Source organism: Squalius cephalus (genome assembly GCF_949319135.1).
Source record: "Squalius cephalus genome assembly, chromosome: 21".
NCBI lineage: Eukaryota > Metazoa > Chordata > Actinopteri > Cypriniformes > Leuciscidae > Squalius > Squalius cephalus.
Window position 1 is genome coordinate 21,792,717 of NC_137142.1, and position 25,457 is coordinate 21,818,173.

Below are 25,457 nucleotides of genomic sequence, written 5' to 3' on the forward strand. Positions count from 1 at the left end.
TCCGGTCTTCACACTCTTGTGTGCCAGTGATTGGCCATGGTTTTTATAGCAGTAGTTCAGCAGAGAAATATTTCACTTAATTTAAAAAAGAAGTTCAAGTTCAAGTCCCTTAGCTAATTCCTCAGAAAATGCTTTTAGAGTTTTGTCAGGAGGAAAGTAATGTGAGAATGTCCTGAAATTGTGTCCTTTGTAAAGGTTATGGGCAGTGCTTTGAACAATAACTGTCAGTGCTGGGTTGAAGAAGTTATTTGAGTCATTAAGCTGCAGATGGCATAGCCATTCATCGGCTGATAGTAATGAAGGATGCTTGGAGTTATTTGTATCTGCATGTAAACTGTTTTGTTAAAAGTAGGTGAGTTTTGCTAGCCTGATACATTTATGTATCCCATAGGGAACGCTGGCCCACTAAGATGCCATGGTTGCTCTACATAATTATAATGGGAAGGTCCTTGTAAACTCATTAATATTTCTGTGAATTTAAATCATGTTATCACTGCCGTCATACTTGACAGAGATCAGTGAGTCTAATCAATACAATGGCAATTCATAGTGAGACAGTTTTTTTGCTTTAAATATGAACAAAAAGTAGTCCATATCTAAGGAGCAGACCTGAAATTTAAGTTGCTTTTCACTTAAAATGACCCTGCCAGTGATCTGTTACTCGAGAACTGCTGTCCCATTTGTGAGCTGTAACAACTGGTTCTTTGAAGAATAAAGTTGAATATTTTAACTCACTGACTCAATGAGTAAATGGGGAAATTTATCAATAAATAGCTGCATTTTTTGTATATTTCTCACACAAAGATATTGTGTGGCTTCAGAAGACTTGGAATGTAGTACAGTTGTAGGATTTACTTTTATGTTGCTTTTTTGTGTTATTTGATATTTTTAGAAATCAAATAACGTGGTCTCTATGAATTAAAGTTGAATGGAGTAAATCTATGTGAAGGTTCTTTAAAAATGTTGTAATACAAGGATTTGATTCTGTAAATCGGACAGTTGTCTCAGTAATTTAGGGAAAATGTATTCTGATGGCCACTTTTAGAATGCACGAATGTGCCAAATCCAGAAATGGTCAGTGTGCACTGTTTTTGCACTAAAGTCGAGAGAGAATCCAGTTAATGTTTCTTGGGCTGTGTGTGTGTCTGTGAGTATTGTCTTGTGTGTGTATTCTCTGGGCCTTTGCTCTCTAACTTGATTTAAAGCTAGACATACCTAGTCTTATGTCAGGCACAGGTTACATTCCTCCGATTAAAATAACACTTCAGCCGCTCCCAACACGGACAGTATGCTCTCTTTCTCTCCCACTCTCTCCTTTTATTTCTCCTGAAAGCTAGCTGCCCATGCCACAGGCCAATGTACAGTCTGAGCTTTTGAGCACATGTTTTATGGGATGCATCAGTTTGTTGTGCAGAGAGGTTTTCTAGGGGATTATTGTGGCCTAAAGTAAGTTGCCCTTTCATTAACCTTGGCTGGTGATTTCTAGCTTTAATACAATACAAATACGTAATCTGGCCCGCACAAACACAGCTGAGCCACTGTATTACTGTCTGATATTGCTTTGGGTTCCCTCTCACCATTTCACTAATTAAGCTCCGAGCTCAACCTCAAGTCCTGCTGTACTCTATCGTCATTTTAAATGTATTTTGATTGATTTGTGTCAGCCTTAACTATGCTCTCTGCTAGATCAATAAATAAAGATCAATACTGTAATGTTTTCATCAGAACTGTTATTAAAAAATAGATTGGCTATAAAGAGAACTGAATCACTAATAGCACTGATGCTTGCAATGCATGCCAACTTTGAATTTAATTGAACTACGTCGAAGTCTTTGAGATTAGTTGTGGGAACTCTTGCAGACGGAGTGAGATCGCTAGGTATTTGCTCAAAAAACAGCTCAGTATTGAGTAATGACGCTGACCGTTGAGAATCACATCGTGTCCTAACCAGCAGCATACTGATGACTGCGCTCACAGAACTCGCATTATAATTACTGGCTAGCCAATAGAATTCATGTGGTCGTATGTAATATGATGACACGCTGTAAATTACAGTCCAGATGAATGGAGTTGACCAGCTGTAAAATGTTAAAACAGTAAAACACTGCATGAAAGCTGGAGTTGTGACTTTGCCAGCGAAGATGATGTCTTGCGGTCTGGAGTCATGCGTAATACGAGTTTGTCGGCTGGTGCGTATGACTAAAAATGTTTCCACAAAGTCTCGTCAGGCTGAGAGATCCCAGTCTGGCCTTTTAATAAGAGCCGTTGAAATACGTCACGAGTCCATCGATGTTATTGTGCTTGGTTTTAGCCACAGGATGTTTGTTCGCTGGAGATCTCTTCTTCTGTCAACCACCCTAAAGGCCCCCCTTTCTTACCCACGAGGGGAGGTTGGGCGGCAGCTTGGACTCTGCCCGATTCTCGCTCTAGCCAGCTGGGTGTCAGGCAGAGGGGGGACAGCTGGGGCTCCGGCCGAGCCAGGGCCCGCAGGGATCTCGGGGTTAGCACAACAGAGGCCCCGGTCCCGTGCCTTCCTTTAATAGCCCCAGTTTGACCCCGCCTCGCCACACACACCGCTTCCATCGCAGGCGTATGATTAATGGCCTAGTTTTGCTCTGGCTGGCTTACCGTATGACATCCATACACACACATTTACGCACACACACAACCACTGCACAGTTTCACTGCTTATTCTGTCTTTGTGTGTCTGTAGAATAATGAAGCCTTTTCTGTTTTGGATGGCACTGCTACCTGGTATACAGGTCAATGACGTGACATTTTTGTCCTTTCTATTCATTTATTTACAAATGCATTCAAATGTAATTCATACAATACATACAAATAATAATTCATTATATTTGTAAATAATACTTTTTTTTTTTTTTTTTTACTTTGAAAATAAATTTTAAAACCTTTTTCCAACACAAATTATTATGTGATCAGCTAATGTGTAGGATGGAAGCAATTTTGTGATAGTGAAGTTTCAGAATGTTTTTTTTTTCTTTTTTCTCCCCTTTCTCCAGATTCAGTGGGGTCAGTGCTGAAGTTCTTTGGAACCATAGTTGATGATAAAAATAGAATAACATATAATTTGTATATTGATATGTATACAATTAATATAATTCATTGTATTTGTAAAAAAAAACAACTATTTTTGAAACTATAAAGATAAGTACATATATTTATTTTACACCACATAAATTACACATTTGTAAATTGCATAAATATAACGAGTACATTGCTAAGAACATTTATGCTGTTTCAGCAGAGCATTTGGAAAATGTATTATTTTGGTTTGGGTGTGTGTTTGTGGTTTTGAATGGTGAGAGAGATGTGGTTTGATCCAATTTATAGGTACTTGAATTCTCTAAAGAGTGTGCGTCCATGTGCACTGGTCGATATACAAATAGCAACTGTGTGCATGTGAGCTTGAGGTGGCTACACAAGCTCATAAGTCCAATGACCACAATGAACTTGGTTAAACCCGAGCAACCTCATTAAACCTGGACAGCCCCAAGCCTGGCCCGCCACAGGATTAACATGCTATTAAAGTTATTTGGTACATCAGGAGAGGACATTGAGTGCTTGCATCCTAACTGACACCTGTGTGTTTTGTTGAGAGAATTCAAAAAAATGTGTACACTGCAGGAGAGCTTCATGTGATGCCAGTGTTTGTCTACACAAGGCATATTATGTGTGTTTAATGGGGGTGGGTGAAATTCAGGCATTCCATTTTGTGTTTTTCTTTTCAAGTCAGTAGAATAGATACATGGACTCTAGTTAACACATTAAAAGCTTTAAGTTAAACTGGGTTTTGTCATCATGATAAACAGTGTCAAAACATGGTTAATCACTGAATCTAATTTTAGTGCATGCTTGAGATGCTACATACGGCTGCAGTCAGTACTTATTTTTTTCATGATGATAGATGTCCTTCAAAGTCATTAAAGACTGTTGTAATAAATCTTCATGTGAACAGTGGCATTCTTGGTCAGTCAGAACTAAGGATGAGAATCGTAAAAAATTTCGTTTCAACTCTTATTCCAGTGTCCAAATATTCTTTAGTACTCTCGAGGAAGCCCCCACAACCCTTGAGTGGTAGATCTTTTTTTTTTTTTTTATCTTTTTGTTTGTTTGTTTGTTGTTTTCTATTTAATATTTGGTTATTTTGGTTCCAATAGGAATCCAGTTCTGAAATATATATATATATATATATATATATATATCTCACATGATCTTTCAAAATCATTCTAAGATCACATTATTATTATCAATGTTAAAAACTGTTTAAGCTGCTTTTTGGTGGAAATCATCATACACTGCCATTCAAAAGTATGGGGTAAGTAAGATTTAAGAAAAATAAATAAAAAAATAAATTAATACTTTTATTTAGCAAAGGCACATTAAATTGATAAAAAAAGACACTAAATACATTTATGAAATTAATAAATATTACAAAATAAGTTATATCTATAATAAAGGCTGTTCTTTTGAACTTTCTATTCATCAAAGAATCCTGAAATTCCACACAAATATTAAGCAGGACAACTGTGTTTAATATTAATAATAATAAGACATGTTTCTTTAGCACCAAATCAGCATATTAGAATGATTTCTGAATGATCATGTGACTGAAGACTGGAGTAATGACTGCTGAAAATTCAACTTTGCCATCACAGGAATAAATTACATTTTAAAATATATTACAACAGAAATCAGTTACTGTTTTTACTGTATTTTTTATCAAATAAATATAGCCTTGGTGAGATTAAGACTACTTTTAAAAACATTAATAAACCTAATATTTCCAAACTTTTGGCCGGTACTGTAAAAAAAAACCCAGCTAATTCATATGATGGAAGATGTTTCTTACCCCAAATCTATACCATTTCTTTCCAAAGTCTCTGTGGGCTCCATGTTCAATCATACAGGATCCACATGCACAAAGTCATGGTTTATTTGTGTGCAGATTCCCATGCTATATTCATGTGCATGTTGTCCTCTGGAATCTCTTGCTGACCTTATTCCCAGCAATCTTGACGAAACTCAATGCACCCGCTACCCTTGTTCTTTACAATACTCAAAAGCATGGATATTTCATGTTGGGGGGGAAAGGCCATTGCATCCTCTTCCTATAACTTTCTCACTCTCTGTGCTAAAGCCTTTAACCAGAGGGATTCATTTCTTCCCTGGTACCTGGAGTAGAAACAACATAAGAACAGGTCAGAATACCGCTGCTGATTTGCTTATGACATGAGACGAGAAAAGGGGCTTCGTCCACAGTTTTAGGTGCTGGCTAGGTACCTCATTTGCGGATGCTGTGTGCACTTCGCAGTTGATCGGTCTCTCCCCGAGGAGGTGTGATCCACCGTATGTCCGCTTGGCCAGACCTTGGCCCCGCATTCAACCCCAGCTGTGCTGAAGAGGTTAAACTGGCGGTAGCTTTCGGAGACACAACTGGACGGCTTTAGTGCATTTTGTTGTAATTGTGTCCCAGTTGTCTTGTCAGAAATCAATTCAAGTTGGGAGCTGACTAGCACAGGGAGGTCAAGGATTCTGCAGCCTAAATATTTTATCTGTACTATACGTCTGGAGCTTTTAAAGATGCGTGCTGGCCTGTTTTCCCCGTTTCTCTTCCGCCCAGGTCAGGGCCAGGTTAAAATCAATTATAATCAATTATTAAGGTTACTGTGTATCTGGTGGAGGCTGAAGGGAGTGGTGTGGCGAAGACCAGGCCTCGCTGAAGTCCAGTTTTATTTATTTCATTATTTGCCTCTCAGGCTAGAAATCTTTTTTTTTTTTTTTTTTTTTTTTTGCTGTATGTGCCATTGGCTACTTGTTGCAATAAAGAAGTGGCAATAGTTTAGTTTTTTTTATATATAAATGTTCTGAAAAGAGGTCTATGCATATATCATTAATATCATATGGATGGTTGTAACATGGGGTACAGTCTAGTATAAAAACAAATAGGATATATAGGGCAAAAAACTATTTAGAGGTAGAAAAAAATCAACATTTTTGCTTTTGGAGTATAATTTGATTTGCAGTCAGATTAATGAATGTTAAAAATAGAACAAAAATAAAATAGAAATATCATGTTTGAGCGGATGAAGAGAGTTACTTTCGTTACTTTCCCCATTAACTTCTACTGGACCCACAAAGAAAACCAATTTTTGTCGCAACCGTGAAAGTGCTTTTTTTATTTATTTTTTTATTTTATTGCTTGCTAATTTTTGTATGTATTTATTCAATATAATTTTGTCTAAGTTGTTTGATGTTTTAGAATTAAATGTGTAATATGAAATAGAAAATAATTTTAAAAGGAATTAACATTTCACAAAAATGTTTCCCCAGCTGCTGTTCACCATGTTAGAAGTCAGTTGTAGCAACAGTGTTTGCTTTGTACTTGACATTAATTTACAGTACACAGTATTTCATGTTACATGGTATTAATTTGTAGATACTAAGTTATAGATTCAAAATGATTCTAATTTGTTGCACACAGCTGGGAGAATTATATCAAGCACCCAAACTACTGAGTTACAAACATTTTACAACCAGACTGATGGTCCAGACCTCTACTTCCTGTCCTCTACAGTCATGTGTAGATGAAACACTCTGAATACCTGAGCACATGTTTGTGTTGTTGTGTGGCATGCCGATTACAGTAAAAACAGTCAAATGACACTCGAGGCCCAAAGGGTTAACCATTCCCCAAACACTTCCATTGAGACTCTTCAGAGAGTAGAGTTAGGTGATTTAACCAAACAAATGCAATACCAGAGAATCAGATGTGGCTCATGCTAAACTCAGTGTATGTAATACATAACCATCATATGACATCCATCAGCCCCTCCTTTCACTAGCCCAAACATGAAGAGAACCACCATAGTGGCAAAACAATTGTGTAGCACTGTCCCCAACTCCTTACTCTCCACTCACACGCCCGTAATTACTCTCAATGAATAAATAACATTGATGGGCATCACTACTTCAAGCTACGCCGTGCCAAAAGCATGCTTTTCAATCGCACACATCTGCGGCTTTGACCGTAATACCGTATAAGTGAAACTGTTCAAGGTGATTTGTTTTCATCCTTGTAAAAGCACAAATTTGATTTCCTCCAGTCCCAAAACAGACAGACGTTGAGTCTGATTTGTTTTTGGCGGAAACTAAATGAAAAATGTTCTCGGCAGAACACAAACCACGCAGTTGGGGGTGAACCGAGGGAGAGGCTTGCAGTTTGGCCAGCACTGCCTTCATGTGCCTTACTCACACAGTCCAGAGGAGGTGTGCTTGGCAATCGATGGGCCTGGGCTTCAGTGTGATCATAGCGGATGAGAGATGAGGACGTTTCCCTGCTTTGGTGACGGCTGCAGGCGTCAGGGTCGATTTGGAGGCCGGCGGATTGAGAGGCGTTATATCTGAGAAGCATGAGGTTCCACTCCGATGAGCAATCTGCTTTATCAAAAGGCCTTTTTCTCAATCAATACAGCTTTCATCAGGGGAGCCCAGCGCTGTGCTGTCCGCACTGTATCGGCTCTCCCACTGGGCAGATGCCATGTGCGGGACAGGCTAATTCCCGCTCAGCTGGAGTCAGTCTGGTCAGCAGCTCTCTTGACCTGCTGAGAGAATTTAGTTCAGATAAACATACACGCATACTCGCTCGCTCAATATTCAGGAAGAGTAAACTTTTTTTTTTAATTGTTATATCTTCATAGAAACTGTTGGGTCATCACATAAAGGATGTATTAAAGGGAAAATCGTGGCTTCTGCCATTTCATTTTACATCCTAGTATCATTCAAAACTTTTTTTTTTTTTGGTGCACCACAATAGTAACCATTTTTTTTTAATTGTGAAGAGCTTCTATGATTTTATGATGGCTTATTGATTTTGTTGTCCTTTTTGGAGCTTGACAGACATGGTCACTATGGCTGTCATTGTCTGGCAGTCTTAGGCTGTGTAAAAATTCCTAAAAAATAATAATAGAATAAATAAACAAACAACAGGATTTGACATATACAGTTGTGGTCTGAATTATTGGCACTCCTGGTAAATATGATCAAAGATGGCTGTAGAAAATAAATCTGCATTGTTTATTCTTTTGATCTTTCATTCAAAAAAAATTTTTGCAAAAATGTAACCTTTCATTGAAGTAAAAGAATTGAAAGTGGGGGGGAAATCACATTATGAAATAAATATTTTTCTCCAAAACACATTGGCCACAATTATTGGCACCCCTAGAATTTTTTTACGAGTAAAATATCTCTGAAGTATATTCCCATTAATATTTACCCTTTTTTAGCACACCAGGGTGACTTGCAAAACATAAAATTGTCTAGCTATGACTTCTTGTTTCACAGGAGTTTAAATATGAGGAAACATGAAGGCCTAATTCCCTTAATCATCCATCACAATGAGTAAAACCAAAGAATATAGTTCTGATGTGCAGCAAAAGATTGTTGAGCTTCACAAAATAGAAGTGGCTGCAAGAAAATAGCTAAATAATTGTAAATCCCCATTTTGACCATCAGGGCAATAAGTTTCAATCAACTAAAGATGTTACGAATCTGCCAGGAAGAGGACGTGTGTCTATATTGTCTTAATGAACGGTGAGGAGGAAAGTTTGAGTGGCCAAAGACTCTCCAAGGATAACAGATGGAGAATTGCATAGATTAATTGAGTCTTGGGGTCAGAAAGCCTCAAATATATATATATATATATATATAAATAAATAAATAAATCAAACAACACCTATATCACCACATGTTGTTTAGGAGGGTTTCAAGAAAAGTCTGTAAAAGGCATATTCGGACATACTAAGCATTTGATGTAATTTTTGCATGTTGCGTAAGCGTATTAGAATGTGTGCTTTTTACTGGAATCAATGCATTTTGTACCAGCATATCTGGTTTCATAGGAGAGAGCCCATTGCAGGGAATCAAGGTGAGGATGTGGCGAGGGCGCGTTAATGAAGTGGCGTGGCGGCGATGAGCGTATCTGGAGGAGGACGGCTGCACAGGGATTACTGCCTTAGTCCTCTAGCACAAGGAGAACAGTGAATTAATCTCCAGTCTCGCCCATTCAATGAGTCCCCAGAGCTTGCTTAATTAACCTAATAAAAATACTAATAGAACCATTTCCAAAGGTAAATTTAATTTACTTGTCAGCGTTGTACATCAATAGGGATAAGGACGGGTGGGCACTCGTGTCTCAGTGAGCGTCCACGCCGGCCCCTAATAAATACCAACTCGTTTACATCCACATCTGATTATGCCTGCTGTCAGTGGCCACAGTTAAATTATGATGAAAAGAGGGGGCTGAGAGCAGAATTAACATGACCAAAGATTAACCCAATATTTGTCTAGGAAGATGATGGGATTTCTGTCTCTCTCTGACACTGGGGACTCCCGATCATAAATTTACAGTATGTAGGACAGATTCTGGGTCTTAGCACTAGTTTATGATAAACATTTTGTAAGCTTTATATTCTAATTGCTTTATATTCTAACACGTGCAGAACACTTTTTGCAGAAGGTGTATTATTCAGCCTAAGGGTGGCACTCTAATGTTGATTGGCAGACTTTAAGTACACACGACACGCGCATAGAATGCTATCTTAGAATTGCCTTTATGTAGTATTTATTGCCTTCAAATGTTGTTTTAGAATGTTACAAGTTGAGGAGGAATTCCAGTGAGGAAAAGAAAGTCTATTCTCATAACAAACATAAAACAAACACAACAGAACTATTTAAAGGCTATTCAAGTAAGCATGTTTAAACTAAAGGATTTATAGTTTAATTAATTTGATTCGCTACTCCACATAAGACGAACAGACATGACAACTGGTTACTGACCTGATGCAGACTAATATACACATAGCTGAAGTGGATTGATATCGTCTTGGTCTGGAAGAAGGTTTACGTGAAGTAACGTGAAAATAAGCGGGGCAGTCTGAAATCTCCCACAATGGCTCTAAATTAGAATGCACTGCAGTTCCATTTTTCACCACATATTTACATTGTGGGGCGCTGTAGAGCTGGGGAGGGCTTAGGCACCCTCTGCCCCACTTATTAACCCCTTAACGCCTGAATTTATATAGCTTTATATAAATAAATAAAAAATTATGTGTGTTTTTGCCTTTAAGTAGATGGTAAATAATGTTGAGATTATCAATTTCACTTTTGCACAACAAATAAATAGAAATTTTGGTATGTTGCAAATTTGCGACAACAGGCATTTAGGGTAATTTTTTTTACAAAATGGTAAAATTAATAAAACACATTTTCCCATCTCAGGTATGTAGATTTTATTCATGGCACAAAGTTGTTAGAACTTATAAACTTTAATTGACAAATTAATGAATCTTGACAACAGCAAGAAACAAAACACTCTCCTACTCCCTAACATTGACAGTAGTTTTTATACATTCCATGTTACACTCTGTTTAACTCTTTCCTTGTTTCTCCAGTGCATACATTATATATTCTTATAGTGTTATATCCTAACATGCTATTTTTTGTGAAAAAAAAACAAACAAAAAAAAACAAATTTTGGGCTGAAACCATCTAAATACAGCATTATTATAATATGTAGCCATTAGCCCAATCCAGCCGTTATGGACCAATGTCGCAAATTTGCTACAAACAGAAATCTACAAAGTACGTAAAAAATATTCGTCACATGAAGTCTATATGAATAACATAGCTATAGAAGCAATCAATAAGCTGGTACATATTTTTATCTTAGCACAACTTAACTAATTTTGGGCAATTTCTCCACATTTGCGCCCTTGATATGCGGATTTTGCAAACCAAAATATTAGCTTCGGTGAACCGGATGTAGTTCCCACTCCGACCGCTCCTACGAGAAACCAGTGCGTGCAAAATGTTCCTAGGTATGTATCGAATGTGCACAAACAGGCATTGGGGGAAAACACACGCTATCTCGCCTGCAGTCTGAATGGAAGGGGTTTGTTGCAAATTCGCGACAGTGGGCGTTAAATAACACATGCCTACCGAAGCCAGACGTTCAATTTGAATATATCCTGTTCACTTTACAACTTAAAATAGTCTAGAAAATCCGAACACATTTTCTATTTTTTATTGATTTAGTTTATATAGGTCTATGTTTAGGATGAATATTTTTGGGCACTGCCCCACCTGCCCTTAAAGATGAGCCGCGGCTGCTTTCTGCCACTCCTTCTCCCCTTTATGATGTGATTGCTTACCTCAGCCATGAACGGTGTCAACTCGTAAAACAAATTTCATTAAAACTGGTAGCTATATATCTGTTCCCCAAATGGGGTTTAAGCAAATGCAGTTCATATGGAGCAATCATTAAAAAAAAACTTACTGGTGGGAACTTTGTGGCAATGTACTACCGATGTACTACCAAGAGCCATTAAGCCCATCTCATTACTGCCCTCCCAATGACTGTGTAATGACCTGCAATCATTTGTAAGTGAATAACTATTAAAAGCCCTGGCAGCTGGGAGAATGCTTTTAAAGTCAAATTAAAACACATGGGAGGTAGCCTCTTCCATGCATAATATGTATCTATAGACACATAACAGGCTCCCCATACTTTTTTCACTACCAAGGATATTTCATCTCCAAAGAGACAGAGAGATAAAGAGGGACTGGAATTTAAAGAGGTGTCTCGTCGACATGCTCTTGTTTCAGGCGCTATGATTGAATATTACGGTCTTTGGTGTGAGTGTGGCCTCCAATGATGGGCCGTTGTGTGTGTGTCTAAGCCCTTTAGGATGTGCGTAGACACAGCTGTGGTCCTTGGAGTGAGCAGACCCTCACTAGTGCATTGTTCTGTCGCCATCATGCGTGAAGGGGACCAATCAGAGGCTTTTATTTTCCTTACTTGCTTTGTGAATAGATAATTACTTCTGCAAGAGACTTTTATAAACTATGGATGACTTTTAACTTTCTCAACAGAGACGGCAGGCTCAAACCCTCCAGGTTTAAGATTCTGTGTTGAACACAGACAATAAGAGTTCTGAGAGGAGGTATTGATCAGTAGTCACGTGGTATACAATAGGCCTATATGTTTTTACAAATCTAATCATAGAAAATGAAGACCAGCACCTTTCTGTTTGACAGCAGGAGTTACTGACGCTGAAAGAACGACCCTGTACCATGTACTTAAACCCCTTTTACAGATTTCTAGAAACCACTTGTGTTCAATATATGACCCGATAGGCGAAGGCCTACCTCATATGGAACAACAAAGAGAGGGACACATCATCCTCTACTATTTTTGAAGAAATTTGAAAACTTTTAGCCTTGAATTCTTCTAATTAACTAATGTATTCTCTCTCTTTCTGTTTTTCTATATATTTATGTAACTAATTAACTCATTTAAAATGTCTCTAATTAAAGTGCTAAAAGTAACTAATACAAATTTTCTCTAATTTAAAAAAAATACTTTTTTAAATGTATTTTAAAATATATCAAATTAAATGACTTAATTATATTTTACATGTTTAATAATAATAATAATAATAATAATAATTATAATAATAATATATTGTAATGTAATGTGTAAGTAAAAAAGTTATTTATATTGATAGTATAATTTAAATGTGTATTTTCATCTTAATATATATTATAATAAATTACTTATTTTACATTTAAATAATACATATTTCATTAAATAAATAATACATAATAATACATTAAATAATACATAATATATTTCCATGATGTTGTGTGAATGCTGATGTGTGAAAATAATATAAATATATATATACATTTGAAGAGTTCAGATGCAAAAGATCTGCTTGGAAAAAAAATGATCATTTTTATCAAGCTTGTATATTTAAGTTCCGTAATTTCACTTAAATGGCAATGAAAATGACCTACTAATTGTCATTTAAGTGAAATTACTGAACTTAAATATACGAGCTTGATAAAAATAATCATTCTAGAAGAAAATTTCAGATGGCACATAGAGGCTTTTGCATCTGAACTCTTCATATACAGTATATATATATATAGTACGACTTTCTGCTCTGATTTAAGACATCTTTAAGGCCTTAATTTGTTTAAAGGTGAATTAAGACTTTTTAAAGACCCACAGAAACCCTGTCATTTCGAATGCTAACACATATAAATAAATAAAAAAACCTTAAAAAAAAAACCTTGTCTTTTTGAAATCATAAACATTTGCAATGACACTCTCTATGACACTGACAAAGGCATCCTTACAATAAAAACCTGTAAACACAAACACACAATTGTATTATTATTATGCTCATTGACTTACTGCCGTCATATCCATCATTTTCGAACAAGCGCTAGTAACATGAACTTGTACATGTGAATTAACACCTGTCAGTATGGCTTACACATATGTGACGTCAAAATATGTGACTTTACCTTGCTACAGTCTGCAGTGAGAGGTGCCTTGACTGTTGGCCCTGTCCCAAATGGCACTCTTCATAAGCACTTACGGTCTTGTGGACTTACAGTGGCTGCTGCATGCACGTGTCTGTTAAGTCCATGAGACCGCAGGGCAGGGGTGTCCAAAGTCGGTCCTGGAGGGCCACTATCCTGCAGAGTTTAACTCCAACACCTGCCTGGGAGTTTCTAGTATGCCTTGTGAGACCATGATTATCTGGTTCAGTTATGTTTAATTGGGGTTGGAGTTGCCCTCCAGGAGCAGGATTGGACACCCCTGCCGTAGGGTGTCACATTTGTCATTTTAGGTTTCAAACTCCCCCTTTGTGGTCGATATGCATCTTCAATGCGCACTTTTGCCGAGCCCGAACTGAAGAGAGCTCCGCAGCAGACTTCTACCCGACAGTCAAAGCGGCGTTACGTCACGAAAGTGCAGACTCATAGGAAGACCACAAGTGTTCAGGGTGCTATTTGGGACAGGAACATTGAGTGCCAGCTGGTTTTGAAGCTTTGAGATGTTGTAACCATCACCCACCACAAGGTGGACATCCATGTATGTATATACATATTTATATAGAGTCTTTTTATAGACGTCAAATTTGATAATATCAGGGTTTAATATTTTAAGGCTGTAACAATTTGATTTGACCTATATTGCAAACGTTGACCCTTTTAAAAAAACTGATTCAAAGCAATAAAACAAAGTTGCACAGCTCCTCCTCAACTTTAAATCCCCCCTCATTTCCCAGTCTGATCAAGATTTCTCTTTGAGGACTTGATATGCTCCTGTATCTGAACGGCACCACAGAGGGCGGAACGACAGGGAAGAGCGAGGAGAGAAAGCAGGAGGAGGGAAGAAAATGTTCTGTGTTTTGGTGTCACTGGGGGCTACGTGCTTTTTATATGTCCCAGTAGAGAAGAGAGAAGACGCATGTAAAGGAGTAGAGATGGAGAGAGAGAGATAGAGGGATTCTCTGGAGGGGGATCTAAGGCTGTGTCCGCCACCGCCACCTTAAGCCACCATCCTCCTGTTGGTTTTAATTCACTTCCACAGGAAATCTAGATCCGCTTCCCTACAACACAGAGCTAGCTTATCTGTTTCTTCCTATCCTGTAGAATCAGTTCTCCAGGGATGTGTATGTTTGTGTGGGTCAGGTTTTGGCTGCATTCTGGGGACCCCACAAAGTAAAGCCTGCAATCACCTACATTGTGGGGGGCAGCCAGAGCAAAAAATATAATTTAGCAAACATAATAAATAATGACAAAATTGCAATAAAGTTTTATTTCATTTTATTTTTATTTTTGCAGTTAGAAATGTAATGCCTTGACTTATATTCATCATGGTGTTGCAGATATAATAATAATAATAATAATAATAATAATAATAATAATAATAATATATCTTATGTTATACTGCTAGTGTGTAAATATAATGGGAATTCTTATTAGCTAGCTACATGTTTGTGTAATGTTATACCTTTATCAGCCTCTCTCTCTCTCTTCTCTCTCTCTCTCTCTCTCTCTCTCTCTCTCCCTTTTTCTGTTGTTACCACGTATACATAGCAATGACCTAGCGCTCACTATGCAGACACCATGCTGTGAATTCCATCTAACCAGAGAAACAAGAGGAAATTGTTATGCAAATGAAAATGCACTGGCTATTCTAGAAAGGTTGTAATGTTTGTGTGTGTGTGATTGTATTTGTGTGCTTATATGTTAGAGTAATTCAGGGAGTAAAATAAATGCAGAGAGAGTGAATATACCAGGAGTGTGTTTCAGAAGCATTCTCATTCAACATGGATTGTTAATACAAGAAATAAGCATATATATTTCCTGGTGTGAGGATTTTCAAAGCTGAAGTCTCATTTGTAATCTTTGTGTTATACACAGCTTCCCCATTTTTAAAGTGACAGCGTCTGATAAGAGCTGATTGTGAAAGGTGAAGTGTGTCATTTCTGCTGCATTAGCATCACCAAGCAGGGTTGCAAAAATAATGTTTTCAAACTCATTTCCTAAATACTCCTCCTGTCTGCTATTGGTCAGTCAAACAAATAGCCCCGCCCCAAACTCCCTGCTGAAACTGAGCAATGTTTTGATAGCACCACAGTTTTACGCTGATCTTCAAATCTTAAAGTTTTTTTTTTCTTTTTTAAAGAAAATTATATTTTCATTAATACTTTCAGTGACAGCATTTTTTTCTTTATTACAAAAACATTTTGTTTCAAATAATTGCTCTTTAAAAGTTCTGTTCATCAAATAATCCTGAAAAGAAAAAGGTTTCCACAAAAACATGAATCAACACAACCTGTTTTCTACATTAATAATTAGAAGAAATGTTTTCTGAAAGATCATGTGACACTGAAGACTGGAATAATAGCTGCTTAAAATTGGATTAACACCAACACAGGACCAACAGAGGATTAAGTTATATTTAAAATATATTAAAATAGAAAACATTTATTTGTAATAAAAAAAAATAAAAAAATGAATGTAGCCTTCATTAACAAAAGAGACTTCTTTCAAGTATTATAAAATCTTACGGACCACCAACTTTTGAACGGTAGAGTACATTACATTAGTATACTGTACGGTAGTGCACATACTATATTAGCGTAGCTGTACATTTTTTGTATTACTATTTTTCTTTTTATAAAGAATATAGAAAACTACACACTTTAAAGACTTCCTTTCATTGGAAGCTTCATGATTTCAGCACCTCAGCACAAAATCCACCCTCAGTGATTCAGCGAAGCAGGATGGAGGTTTTCTCTCGGGTGGGTGAAGTGATTGTTCCCTTGTTTGAGTGTTTATAGGCAGGAGGATGTAGTCCTCAGTGTTACTGCCTAATAAAAAAGCTTGCATGCTGTGTGATTAAATAACAGGGATGGCAGTAAAGAGAAAAGACATAATGATGGTTACATGCAGGTCAGTTACAATTTAATTGTCATTGCACTTCATTGCGAACGTATCAATTCGCTGCTGCTTAGCTGAGCAGAAAACAATGCTTTAGCACATAGAGGGAGTCCTGCTGACTGCCTGTCAATTTACCCAGTCTCATCCTTGTTTTATTTGTCTCCTCTCTTCTTTAAGAAAACAAGTTGAATTTTTCCTATACTGTAGATGGAGTAAACTAAAGCCACTGGTCTCTTTGGTTGTCAGTCCACCTTGTTTAACACTACTTTTGAGAAACATACAGTATAATAGCTAGAAATAATCCTAAATGGATTTGAATTGTATAATTTATTTAGAGTAGATGTTGATAACTTCTCTGATTGGGGCTTTTGGAATAACAGTGCAATGGTTTTGCTCTGGTTTGGTTGACACTTAACAGATTTTTTTTTTTCCTTTTTTTTTTTCTTCTGTTGACATATTTTGTTTTTGTGGCTGTAAATTGCATCAGGTTGCATCAGGGTTAGCCATACTTAGAGCAATGCTGATTCCTTTTTTTGTGTCTGTCCAAATCCTTTTATGAGTGGGTCTCTAAATGGCACAATCCACACTAGCTCCAAAGAAGATAATACACTGGTCGAGTCTGCACACTCCAAACGGTCTCCCCACTGAGCTATCTTAAAGTCCATAAGTCTTAGTCAAATGTCACGACATGACTGATGCATTTTTAAAAAGGGAGCCGTTGAAGATAATCAAAGTGCGGGCCTAGTGTGCTTGTTAGGGCTCCCTCTGTCTGTCCGGTTCCTCTGAAGTCTGTTCGGACTGCTTCTGTTTACATTTCTCAGCTCGTCGCCTGTGACAGTCCACATATGGTCATTTATCAAAGATCTGCGCTTCACAAGAAGCTGTTTTTGTGAAGCTGTCAGCTCAGATATAGCCAGTGATAGCTCTGTAGACTTTATTGTACAAACTTGTCAGAATTCCCATCAGACTCGCAATCGCAGCCAGCCATGTAGTACCCCCCTTCCATCTCTACCCCAATGATTTGTGTTCAGATGAAAAACCCAAACCATCCCAATAAAGTTTTGGCAACGATGGGCCGGTTTAATTGGCAGGCAATTGACGCGCCAATAGACTGTCATCCTGGGGGTCAAGAGTAATTTATTGAGAAGCTAACTGCCTTTTTTTTTTTTGGGCCGCCGTTCCATATTGAAATTCCCATCCAGACTGTATTACACGAGAAGATGATGACTTAATCCCCTGTTAATTAGAATAACATTTCCAGCAGCTGAGGCTTAGCTGTTAATGCGAGGGCTGCAGGCCGCTCAGGAAAGACCGGCCGGCCGGCCCCAGAGTGGGAAGCTTGGCCTGGGCTCAGAGATCCAGGCAGCGGGGGCAACTCTCCACACCTCCAGCGGATGAGTGGTGGAAAGCTGTTAAATCCGCCGCTGATGACTCTCTCGTCGGCTAATAAGCTCATGTTTATTGGCAGGCTCTGTCCTTCAGTGGCCTATTTTCAGCAGCAAATGGAAATATGTAATAGAAACACAGAATCCTCATATGGTAGTGCAATATTTTTAATAAGCTAATTTTCCATTGTCACAGAAATGTATTATTATTTTTTTTAGAATAGATAAAGCATGTTGAACTTCCACCTCTAAAAAAAAATCTATCTATCTGTCTGTCCGTCCGTCCCTCTCATTTGTTCTTCATTTAATGTCATAATGTATTTTTATAATATTTTCTTAAAACGGTTTATTTCGGGATTTAAATGCCACATTTTCAGTGTGGTCTCATGCTTTTAGACCTTCCTGTAAATAGACACAGACCGTAAAGTACAAGTTTAATGCAAGATTAAAATACTTTTCTTTTCTTTTTTCTTTTTTTTTCTGCAAGGTGCTTTTGCAACGATTAACTGCCAGCTTCACCTTCGGACAGAGTGCAGAAGTGAAACCGGAAATGGCAGTGCCAGGTTTGCCCTGTTCTGTTTCTATCCCAGTATTAATCCAGCAGGCTCTCTACTCTTTAAGAAAGACCTCATTACCAGCCTCATTGATTGTGCTTCCTGCATCAACGACCACAGCTTCTTTTTACCACACCAGCTGAGAGAGAGAGAGAGAGAGAGAGAGAGAGAGAGAGAGAGAGAGAGAGAGAGAGAGAGAGAGAGAGAGAGAGAAGGCTTAGCCCAGTGCATCTGTGTGTCCTGCATTATGGGTAGGGAGGTAAGCAGTAGGCAGGAGGTTTATGGTGCTGTAATTGGTAGTTAGTGTGATATTTGTAAGACAAATAGAGCTATATGTGTGATTCCTACTCTCTCTCTCCTCTCTAGTCTTTACAGCCACCAAAGGGCCTCATTATAACCCACCGCAGCCCAGGCCTCACTGCACCACACACACAGAGGGCTGGAAGTTGTGTGTGACAGTGTGGCTGCCAGGACTGATAGATGATACAGTAAGTGTGGTATTCATTGAGAGAGGACCCTGACGGTCAGGGGAATGAAACGGCTCTTCATTACAGCACACCCGATGGACGTTTTACACTCACGCTGTGCACTGCGGGACTGACCGAGTTTACCATGGTCACTCATGCATATATGGGGTTCAGAATTAACTTTTTTTTTTGTTGCAAGACTTGCCATTGGCGAGCAAATAGAGAAAATACTGGGGAGAGAAACAGCCATCTTCTGACATCATGTCTAAATTGAAATAAAGCTGAAGTAAAATAAAAATATTAGATGAAAAAAAAAAAGTGTCTTGGCAGCTAACTGAAATAAATAAGTTGAAGAACTAACATTTCTTAAGCTAAAACTGAAAAAAAAAAAAAAAAAAAATTCTTAATTTAAAATTAAAGGTAAATTAAAATTTGTACTAAATACTATAATAGCGTATAAATAGTACTTTGGACAGTAGTCTAACATGGATGCGTAATAAACTGCCGTTCCTGCTACTTGATAAATATTCAGTATTTCCATTAAAATGAACTGCAGTGAGGTGCAGTTAGCAGTGAGAACTCACTTTCTTTCATCCCTTTCTGAACCAGCTGCTGTTTATTCGCAGACGTGTGCTTGTGTGTGCGCCCGTCCCCTCCTTTAAAGGAACTGGAGCGGGCCGCAGGGTAGATTACCGCTGAAATCACGACTTGTTCTCTCGCTGTCGGCTACCAAGTGTGAACACACTTCAGCTCTGGGAAGCAAGGGAGAAAAAAGACGAAGAGAATTATAGAGCCAAAGCATCTGAAACTATATATATATATATATATATATATATATATATATATGTGTATGTATGTGTATGTGTGTGTGTGTGTGTAAACACAAGCCTCTGTTCTCTAGTACAATTAATTGCAACTGTAAAACAGTAAATGATCTGAGAGGAGTAAATAAGGTGTTTTTTCTTTTTGTTTTCATTAAAAACAGCATCAGCACTCAGTCTTTTTGCCGTCACGCCAGCATTCAGGAGTCGTATTCCTGGATGCACAAACAGTGTGTAATTATCCCAGCCTCCCTGCTGTTCTCTCTCTCTCTCTCTCTCATTCGGTCTCTGCATATCCCACATTGGAGAGACCGAGACCCAAGATGATTCTCTCTCTCTCTCTCTCTCTCTCTCTCTCTCTCTCTCTCTCTCTCTCTCTCTCTCTCTCTCTCTCTCTCTCTCTCTCTCTCTCTCTCTCTCTCTCACTGTCGCTGTCACACAAGAGGAAAAGAGCTCCTCTCTTCATTACAGAAGGACCTGATCCAACTTGAAAGATGCAGCCATTATTCTTGACTGTCTGGACTCCCCCCTATCTTCCCTGTCACTGGCTTATTGTTTGGCCTCCTGGGGTTGCATTTTAAACCTGCACTGTCGCTCTAGCCCAGAATGAGGGTTTCATCGACTACTCATAATGTCTGCATGCTGTTAGAGGAAATTCTGGGGGAAAAAACATGTAAATTGTTTTATGCAAAAATAATGACATTTGCTTCATAATGCAGAGGGAGTGATGCATGTGTGTGTTTATAGTGCAGAGGTGTGATGCAAAGGAACGTTATGACAAATGCAAATAAGAAAAACAAAATGATCACATTTGCACAGTAGTCCGAAGCCAGTTTATGAAAAAATAAAAAAGTTTTTCGAATTACCTTGAACTTTTTGTAACCGTAAATATTCATTGATATGATTTGATAGTTCAAAGCCATCTGGTTGCCTCATGCTATAAGCAAAAACTAAAAAAAATATTAATCGTATGTTAGCTGTGGTCATTTCACATAAGTAAAGGGAGTTGAGATATTCAATGCAGTTCAGTCCATTTCAAACATTTTAATAGTAAATTTCATAAACCTTGTGAATATTAATCCATTTTCAACCACATGTGCTCATGGTCTATGATGAGGTGTTTGGCAGACTTGAGTAAATCTTCTAGATGTGTGTTTACTGGAACTCTGAAAGAGAACATACTTAAGTAGAAGTCACTAGACATTTTGAGTTTATGCAAGAATTAGTTTGTTGCAATATGTAGTTCTATCTTAATTTTGGGATAGAGAATTGATTTAAAAAAAAAAAGATAATGATAATAATAACAAGCAGCATTATTATTATTATTGGTAATAATAGTATTATATGTAATAGTAGTAATAGTGTTTTTGATTATTTCTTTCTTTTTGAAATTTCCACTATTTACCTACAACATAGTTCCATCCTTTTAATGTCTAAATGTTGCTGAATTTCCAATAACATGTTTTTCAACTAGGCTGCAGTCCCACCCACATTATTCTCCATTTACATTTTTTTTCTTTCTTTTCTTCATTTTCTCCCCTTCAGGACAGCAAGTGAGTGTTGCAGTTCATTTGAAACGATTGTCACTGGAATTGGTTTTGCAAGGCACTGAGAGAGTGATGGCCCCAGTCATTATGTCTCTGCCCGCTTAGCATGCTGGTAATTAGGGACTGAGAGAGAGAGAGAGACAGGGCAAGTGAGAGAGAGAATGAGAGAAGAGGCTGCCACTCTGGTTCACAAGGGTGAAAGAGACTTTATTAAGAGTCAGAGACAGATCACAACTGCTAAGTGACCCACCAAGGTCAGGATCAAGGGCAGACTTTGTAATTAGTATGCTTTTCTAGAAGGAAGGCTACAGTGCCATTGTTCTGCCACAATCAAATTAGCCCCTCCACTGTGGACCCTGTATCATGACCTCAGGGCCTGGACGGCTTCTTCTGACAGAATAGCAATGATACAAGAGAATATGTACTCTGGCTTCGTAATGGACCCACGACCAAATTTCTGATTAATTTATTTATTTGTAACTAGGATATCAGACTAGACTAGGCCAGTATTTCCCAATTTTTTTTGTGTTATATTTCCCCACGGTCCATTTAGTGAGGCTCAGGTAGCCCTTCATTGACACCGAGCCACAAATGTTCCTTTAAATGCATACTTGGTTTTAACATATTTCAAAATAAAACATGGTGAATGATAATAATCTTTGTCATGGAATACATACTTCGCAGTTTGAATGCTCCTGTATCCATTACATTATTTACAAGATTTTGTAAATTAATTTTGTAAATTGTCCATAGTGTTTTTCATTATGACAGTTAACGTCACTTAAAATTATATTCAAACTCACAAATAAAACTATTTTAATATGCAAAACATAATCAGTAGCCTACTTTAGCTGTCAGCCGCAATGTTGCAGAAATAGAAACCATTCCAAAAATAGAATCCCTGTTCGCTCGTCACGCATCACTGTCGCGACTGGTTAGAACAAAAACTGGAAAAGAAAAAACAAAACAATGAAAACATGCATTTTATCACGTTGTGGCATTGCACTTAGGGCACACATAATCTTGATTTTCTCAAAATATTCACACTTGTGCATACAGTACATGTTGGTCACATATTGATGCAAACTCTGAATCAACATGATCTAATGCTAAATTTATATATATTGTAATCATTATGTTCACAACTTGTAATAATTACTTCAAAGCTCACTGTTTCTGCCTAAAATTAATACACTGTTCGATAACTGCGTGATCTGTATCTGTACTTGGACACGGTCACCTCTGATAACAGATCACTCGAAACTGTAATGTAGACACACATGCATTTTCTGTAAAGCTGCTTTGAAACAATATATTGTGAAAAGTGCTATACAAATAAATTTGAATTGAATATTATTGTAGCACAATTTGTGCTGAATACAGTGTAATCAGACTTTAGCCATTAAAATGTTAGAAGTTACTGAAATAAGCACAAATGTCTGGGCATGAGAAAACATCTCCTTGGTCTTAAAAAATCCTCAGATTTTAGAAGTTTAAAGTGGTAATTATTACGATAAACTAATAGCAATAAGTACTGTTGCAGAAGACTGTTGGAGACTTACCAAATAGCTTCCTCTCTTTTTAATAAGGCACTTGAGCTTGTTTGTCTACAGTTGAGTGGACAGTAGCAGAGAAACGTTCTCTGAGAAAGACCTAACCGCAAATATATTTATAAATGAAACCCAGATGAGATGTTTAACAAAAGTACTCAAACTCATTTGCACTCTTTGTACGGTGGAATTTAAATACCACAGAAGCTCAAGTTTGAAATATCACCAATACAAGCAGAATACTCCTCAATTTTAATGAGGAGTTACGACATACAGGTACCAAAGACAAAAGTTTAACAAAGCAAAATCTGAAAACAAGTACCCCCTGGAACCAGCTTAAGGACCCCCTGGGGTACATGTACTGTAAGCCTGGATGGAAATTACTTGGTTAGATTGCTATCGTTCATTCTAGCTCTGCAAAATTGTTGGATTGTTTTTTTGTTTTTGTTTTTCTCTGGGTTACATGGCTTCAGTTCGTTCAGTCGTTCTTATCTTTCTTATGAAGAGCTTTGAGCTTGTATCTGAGACCTTTTAAGGCCTGTCCACACCAAGACTGAAAACTATAAAGATAACAAGAAAGTAACTGAGTAATCGATGGGTTAACCTGTTAACTGTCACCCATCTTTTTGAGCAGATCTGAACTTAAATGGCTGTTTCATGAATGCTTTGGAATGTAGACAAATGGTTGGTCTTAGATTATTGCAGAAGTGAAAGCACTTTTGAAAAGCTACATGTAAAAAAAGTTATAGAAGTTTAAGTTGTCTGTAAACAAATCTACTGAACTAAACATTTTCACAGGATTTGATTGATATCCAATTGATGATGATTACCAATTCAACTGGGGGAAAAAGAGAATAAAAAAGTGCGGCAAGAGTCTTGCTACTGGGACACTGACAGTTAACTTTACCACTGCCTGCTTATCTATAAAAAGTTGTCATGTGCCCCATCTCTCTATTCACAATTCCCAAAAAAGGGCTCCTCTCTCTCTCTCTCTCTCTCTCTCTCTCTCTCTCTCTCTCTCACACTCTAAAGTGTCATTCACACCAAGGACAATAACTATAACGATCAAGCTATAATAATTATTCTAATTCTATGTGAATAGTGAAGTCCACTCTACAACTAGAACATTAATGACACAGAGGAACAACATCTTTGAAATCACTTTTAGAAAAAAAAACATTCTCAGCTGCTTAATGATAAAAACATTGACAGCCAATCAGAATCCGCCTGACGTTAAGGAGCTTGAGAATTTAAAGAGGCATGATGATATAAATGTATTGCATTTATATTAAATAGACCGTTATTGTCAATTGGTGTGGATGCTAACAAAGGTTTTCTGTCTTTCTCTCTCTTTCACAGTAGACCTCAATATTGAAATTCCATAGCACACATCTCTGGGCACACTATCCTCTTCTTCTGTGTCATAAACCATCACACTTCTAGATGAATTAGAAACATCAGCTTCGGCACAATCAACACAGCGAACGACAGAGAGATGAACTCAAGACGCTGGCTGCGTTACTGCAACCCTGACGGCAGATACCCATCTTCACTCAGCCACTTCCTACACACACACACACACACACACACACACCTACCTTGCATTAAAACGCTCCGTTCTCTCCCTCCAGCATCCTTCCCATTAATTCTCTCCCTTTCAGCCTCTTGCGTTTGTCTGATTTAACAAGATAAGATTTGAGATCTGATGTTGGCTGTTCCTAATGTACCATAGTGTCCACAATGGGAGCTGCACCCCAGCCTCTGAGAGAGGCATAAATCGACTATTCAGTGGGAATTGGGGGGAGATAATTAGATATGCAGCATAACAATTTTACAGCCCTAGCCTCAGAAATTGAAATAGTGGAGATTAATGTATCATACATTATACACTGTCCATCGAAATCAGCTCTAATATACTGAGCAGGCTTGCATAACATGAATAAGACTTTCTTAGAAGTGCTCCTAAGGCCAGCCTGACCTCGGTAATTGATTCGAATCTCTACGCTCCTGTCGAGTAGTCTTACCAGAAAGCTCCTGAGGAAAAATAATCTCCTATTGTGCGATTCTGATTTAGATCATTGCAGATAATTCAGCGCCAGTGACCGCAGATATGAGAGAGTGTACTACGAGTGAATTCGAAAGGAAAATCATAAAAGAGGGAATATTTTAGTTAAAATTTAGGTGTTAAATGTGCTAATGTGCTGTTAAATTGGAATTTTAATGTTGTCAGTTTTGGGGGATGATAGTTTACTAAGGAGTTGTTTAGGTTGAGATGTAGGTGATGATTGTTCTTTAGATCAGTGTCTTCTTTCTTGCTCTTCCAGCTAACACTATATGTCACTATACTTTGTTTCATAGGACATTTTGAAAAGGTTACTTGTAATATGCTAACATGTGTCATTGCTAGCTTGTAGCTAATTAGAACAGATTCATTAGAGTTGGTTTGACATTTATAATTTTAGTGGATTTAATCAATTCCACTATTTATTCAGTTCCATTATTCCATTAATTGATTATGTATTCTCCCAATTCCTAATCTGTTATGTATCCACTGATATTTGAGTAATGCGTGTATCCTGAATTTAGTTTGATTTGAGACTGCAAACAGGAGGCAGAATCTAAATTTGAAATTTATTGAAGTAGAATTAAAATTAATTTAAACTGATTGCGCAAAAAACATAATTTGCCACTTTATTTACAAAATATTCATCTCCAATGCGCGTTCACGCAACACAGTCTGTTCTCATGTCAACACAGAATGCATGCGTCGTGGTGCTCTCATAAACACAAGTTGGAGATTAATA

At 37.6% G+C, this 25,457-nt stretch overlaps 1 long non-coding RNA gene across 5 annotated transcripts in view; it reads left to right on the plus strand.

Annotated features, from left to right (window-relative positions):
* Positions 1-24,554, plus strand: part of LOC307149133 — a 134,640-nt gene extending 110,086 nt beyond the window's left edge. For 3 of the 5 annotated variants that reach the window (XR_013819528.1, XR_013819529.1, XR_013819530.1), the window contains exons 4-5: positions 18,202-18,277; positions 18,635-18,977. This is a non-coding gene — a long non-coding RNA (uncharacterized lncRNA). Of the gene's footprint in view, positions 1-18,201; positions 18,278-18,634; positions 18,978-19,344; positions 19,530-24,012 lie in introns of those variants that run through there. The other 2 variants (XR_013819526.1, XR_013819527.1) reach the window with 2 other exon arrangements.
* The last annotated feature ends 903 nt before the right edge of the window (positions 24,555-25,457 follow it).